A 6,000-nucleotide genomic window follows, 5' to 3' on the forward strand; every position below is an offset into this window, starting at 1 on the left:
AGTAAATGGCCCAAGCACAATATTGCATGTGCAGGTTAGGCTGGTACTTGTAGTTCTCCAGCTGTAACAGCTAACAGTCTAAACACAATTCATTAGTTAAGAAAAGGTTGCCAACTGAGGTTACACAGGGTTAAGAGTTTATCAGCTACCAGAAAACAATACTAGCCAGGTAATGCAGTGGTTAAGCAGGTATAGATGTAGCATTAAATCAGCTAATACATTTGAAAAATACAGTGAGCAATAAACAGCATTACAGAATATTATGACAGACGAAGGACCACGGCGGGTCACTACCAATCAATTAATTAACACCAATGGCCAACCGCAAACAGAGAAAAAATACATTTCAATGGCATGACATTTAGTTTCAGGAAAAACATAGACATGAGCGGACGCAGTAACACAAGTCAGGTCCCCTCCAAGTATGAACTGGAGGTTCACAGGAAGAATAACAACATCCCCCAAATCAGCCACGGATTTGTACAGAGAGAGAGGGGGTGACCCATCTCTTACTTCCCCCCTATGTTCACAAATAAGCTACTGATTATCTCAACCCTCTCCTAATAAAGTGACAGAACTCCTAACTAACTGGGAGCCCCTTTCTACAGCTGCTCGGAGGCAGCTCACAACTACAAAGGGGAAAACCCTAATTGATAACCTGTGCTCAGGGAAAAATTAAGGGAACCACTAGAAGGCACTAAGGGAAGAGGGGGTGTCCCAGCTGGGTGATACTATAACAAGCAAGAGCTGCACTCGTGGGAAAAGAGGAGACAAGAGCTAAGCAGAGGGAGGTCTGGTGTTCTTACCCCTGGCTGTGGCTGTTCAGCCCCCATGATGTCCAGGGAAACTCCGGGATGCTAGGCACCGCAGTAGTAACACATTTGACATTCCCCTCCCTCACCTGTGTAGCAACACATCTCCTCTTTCACCTCTGTAGTAACACATTCCCTTCCCTCACTATTCAAATAGGGGAGCCACACCAACTGCCAGTGATGTATGGCAGCACTTGAGATGACAGTTGGTGTTTTAATATGAAACTGTGCTGCAGCTATCCTCATGGGCGGAATATAGTCCGCTATTTTCATGTTTCTAGATCCAGGGGTTTGGGCTGGGTGTTGATGAGTCAGTCAATCAGTTGGTGAGGACATCTGATTTTTATATATATATATATATATATATATATATATATATATACTGCAAAAGATGGCCGGCACTCCACAAAAAGAGCTGATACTTGCCCGGGTGCCCTCCAATGGAAAAACTGCCAAATATGTATGGAAATAACGGCGGCACTCACAGGACTTGATAAAAAGTCGCCAGACTGAAACGTTGAACTTTGACCTTCCTGAGTCGTGAGTCTTCTTTGCACAAGTCCTGTGAGTGCCGCCGTTATTTCCATATATATATATATATATATATATATATATATATACACACACATACATACAACAGAGAAATTTAAGTGCAAATGGCATTGTCTCCATTTACTTCAATACACTTCTTGATGCTCTAACCTCTTGATTCTCTTCAGGAAAAAGTCCGGTGATTGGTCCTCAAACCAGTCCTATACAGCAGTCATCAGTCTTCCCATGAATGTGTTCCTTGAGCCATGAATATGTTTCTAGGTGTCATCTGCTTCATTTGCAGATATTTCATGACGGCTCAAATTTCAGTGTATTACTAAGACCTCTAGTACATACATACATACATACAGAAGATCAATGCAGGGTGACATCTAACTACAGGTTGGTTCACACGCTATTGGCCCCAAAGTTTGAACATGTCGCTCCTAGTTATGGAAGGTTTTAACCAACATATTGGAAGTTACAGTTTCAATTTCCTACTGAAAGTTTTCTCTCAGAGGTGGGGCTGCAGCACAGTCCAAATTCAAATAGGGGAACCACACCAACTGCCATCCTCACTGGTTATATCCTCACTGGCAGTTGGTGTGGTTTCCCTATTTGAATTTTGTACTAATTTACATCAATTACTGTAAAAGTTATAAGAAAAACTACATTTTGGGGGCCAATAGTGAAACACCCTGACACTGACTTTTGGATCCACATATATATATATATATATATATATATATATATATACACACACACATATATATACACACACACACACACACTTTCTCCTTTTTTTTACCTTTTTACCCATGCAATCATTCACATAGGGCAGTCGCAGGTTTTCTCTGGCGTGTGTGTGCAAAATTACTATCTGAACAAATGAACCCATTGGCTCTTGGCTTAATAAGAGGAGCAGAACTGAGGAAAATTAGTCAGATGTTCAAATTTGCACTGAGTCTTTTGAGGATTGTCAAAAAGCACGATAGTGGTTACAGGAGACTTGGATTGTAATGTTTATAGTACAATATCTGATATTAATGTGGGGAGCTGGTATGTTTCCACAAGCACCAGGTGGGGAGTTGTCAAGGGAGCAACAGCACAATATAGTTTGTAAAATTTTGTAGGTCTAGGAAAGTGTTTTCTCTGTTTTGTTTTTTTTGGGGGGTTGGGGTGGAGGTGGCGGTTTCAAATGTCTTTTCAAGTTGTATCATGGGAAAATTGATTTATTTTTCTTTTGTATGTAATACAAAACTATGATTTAAAAAAATGAGCGCACCTCTGAGAACAATGAGATTGCCATCATGTGAAACACTGAAAGAACAAGATGGTTTTGATTAAGAAAGAGATTACATTTATCTTTGTAGTGGGAGCTGGAGTATTGGATTCAATCATAGAGATGCTGACTTGAGTTAACTTTAGTACACTGTCCCTGAGACCACCGTCTCTTTAATGAATGCACTGATGAATTGAATTGTAAAGGATGGTGCTGCTGATGGGACTAGTGTCATACACAGGGCTAGAGCAAGTACAGACAAGTGACCTCACAAGTATTATTAATATGTATGAAGCTTCAAAGTGATGTGGTCTATCCTTGTATATGGAAGTGTGAAATTGACAAGTGGCCCGGAATACTGGAATATACTGTGTGATATGTGTGTTTGTATGTATGAATATATATTGTGATAGGATCACTGGTAAAGTGGTCTGTGGCAGGGACATTTATCCCAGATTCCTGTCCTATGTGTTTAAAATCCCCAGGAGAGGGACCTCCTAATCTGACTGTGTCACAATATGCTGGAGAATGCGGGCATCCACACACACTGAAGTTGCAGCGAGAGGAAAACTTTCCATTTAAAAATTAAAGGGACAGACACCCAATTTGTGAGTGTGGAAATAACACTGTGTCCTTGGAGTCCCATAGAGGAGGCATCAGCCAATGCTTAGAGAGGCAAGGTTCAGCTTCCAACCTACCCCACAGGACAAAATGGAGGAAATTATTAAGGCCTTGCTCCAAGCTACACGAGTTCAGCCAGAGACGAACAAAGCTCAGCAGGAATCTACCAGGGCCCAGCAGGAAGCTACAGCAGCTCAGCAGGAATCTACCAGGGCTCAGCAGGAATCCACCAGGGTGCAACTGTTGGCCTTGCTGACAGCCCAGAGGCAACAACAGGTCGCCATCGAGGAAACCCGCCAGGCCTTAGCGGAAAACAGCCAGGCCATAAAAGAGGTGATACAGCACCTGGTCGCCCGGCCCAGAGATGTTAATACTGGTCCTCCCACCACCACTCACTCCGTACGAGCCAGTCACTTCCTCCAAAAGATGACTTCGGGCGATGATGTGGAGGCCTATCTCGCCGCATTTGAAAGAACGGCCGAAAGGGAGAGTTGGCCCCAGGAGCAGTGGGCAAGTCTGGTGGCACCTTTTTTGTCTGGGGAGCCACAAAAAGCATATTTCGACTTATGCCTGGCTGATGCCAAGGACTATGAAAAACTAAAACAGGAGATCCTAACTCGCTTGGGAGTCACCACCTTTGTTCGTGCCCAACGGGTCCACCGCTGGGAGTTCCATATGGACAAGCCTCCACGTTCACAGATGCATGACCTCGTCCATCTGTCCTCAAAATGGCTACAGCCCGAGACGCTGACGGGACCACAGATCGTGGAAAGGGTCGTGATGGACCGGTACCTGCGATCATTACCTGCGACTCTGCGCAAGTGGGTGAGCCATGCAGACCCTAAGACCGCGGACCAGTTGGTCAAGCTAGTGGAGAGGTACGTGGCGGCTGAGGAGCTGAGGAGTATGCCCCACCAAGCCCCGATGGCGCACCGGCGAACTCCCACAGACACTGGTAAGACTGTTCCAGGGGAGAAGGGTGCTGGGCGGTGGGATGTACCTAAGACTGAGGGTGTAGAACCTGGAGACAGGCCTGCCAGGCCAGGAAGGTTCTTGCCCCGTAAACGACTAGACATTAATATGATTCAGTGTTTCCGGTGTGGTGACTTCGGTCATATTTCCGCTAATTGTTCACTTACAACTGAACCTATGCAATGTGATACTGCTCATGTCTACCGCAGGGGGTCTTTCTTTGCACAGACAGCCTGTACGGCTGACCGGCAGGCTGAGACTGATAAGCACATGTGTGTACTCACTGTAGATGGCAACCGAGTAGAGGCACTGTTAGACTCTGGTAGCTTGGTGACACTTATAAAAGCTGAACTGGTGAACCCCTCGAGGCATAAGGGGAAAACTGTTGATGTGACCTGCATAAATGGGGATAATCGATATTATGTTACTGCCGAGGTGAACATCGAGACACCATGTGGCTCTGCTATAGTTTCTGTGGGTTTGGTGCCTGGTCTGATGTATGATGCAATATTGGGGAGAGACTTTGCTCACTTCTAGCGATTGTGGGAATGCCGTTTTGTTCCAGAAGTGAACAACCCTGGTCCACTTGAGAAGGATGTCGATATAGTGGAGGAGGGAGTTTCTTCTGAGTCAGAGTTATTCCCTTTTCCTACTATGGTTGGCGAACTAGAGAATGCGGAGCGTGACGGTGGCCCGCCAACTGATGTGCCTCCCATTGAGGTGGGAAGTGTTGTTGGGCCAGTGGATCATCTGCCTGATTTAGAGGTCAGAAGAGAGGTCTTTGCCGTGGAGCAGTTGAATGACCCTACTTTGGTAAAAGCCAGGGAGAATGTAAAAGTAGTTGATGGTAAACCCATAGACCCTGATAGTCCTTTCTCCTATCCCCACATGGCAATGTGTCAGGATTGGTTATATCAGGTGACTAAGAAGGGGGAAGATGTTGTGGAACAACTAATAGTTCCCAAAGCCTACAGAAGAACAGTGTTGGATCTGGCCCATGGTCGTATAACGGCAGGTCATCTAGGGGTAGAGAAAACCACTGAGCGAATAATGCAGAGATTTTTCTGGCCCGGGCTTCATAAAGAGGTATCTGACTTTTGCGCATCCTGCCCTGAGTGTCAGTATCATGCTCCCAGACCACGTTTTAAGGGACCACTAGTTCCATTGCCTATTATAGAGGTGCCGATAGTGAGAGAGCACCTGAAACAGGCTCAACAGGCACAGCAGAGGGTTTACAACCGCAATGCTCGGTTACGCAGCTTTGCTCCTGGGGACAGAGTGTTAGTGTTGGTTCCCACTGTGGAAAATAAACTTTTGGCTAAATGGCAAGGGCCCTTTGAAATCATAGAAAGAGTGGGACAGGTCAATTACAAAGTTTACCAGCCGGGGAAAAGAAAGCCGGAACAGATATACCATATAAATCTGTTAAAGCCCTGGAAAGATAGAACGGTACTGTCGGCCGTCCGAGGCCCCTCCAGTAAGTCCAGGGCCCTTAGTTCCCGAAGTGACAGTAGCAAAAACCCTGTCGGCAATTCAACAACGAGAGGTCAAGGAGTTTCTGGTTAGAAATAGGGTGCTGTTCTCTGACGTACCTGGGAAAACCTTGGTCGTTAAACATGACATCATCACTGACCCAGGGGTTAAAGTTAATCTAAAGCCCTATAGGTTACCAGAAGCACCAAGAGCATCGGTGTCGAAAGAAATTAAAAATATGCTAGAGTTAGGGGTTATTGAAATATCACATAGTTAATGGTCAAGTCCCATTGTGTTGATTCCAAAGCC

The sequence above is a fragment of the Taudactylus pleione genome, unplaced genomic scaffold, assembly GCF_031769625.1.
Source record: "Taudactylus pleione unplaced genomic scaffold, aTauple2 ptg000018l, whole genome shotgun sequence".
In the NCBI taxonomy this organism is placed as follows: domain Eukaryota; kingdom Metazoa; phylum Chordata; class Amphibia; order Anura; family Myobatrachidae; genus Taudactylus; species Taudactylus pleione.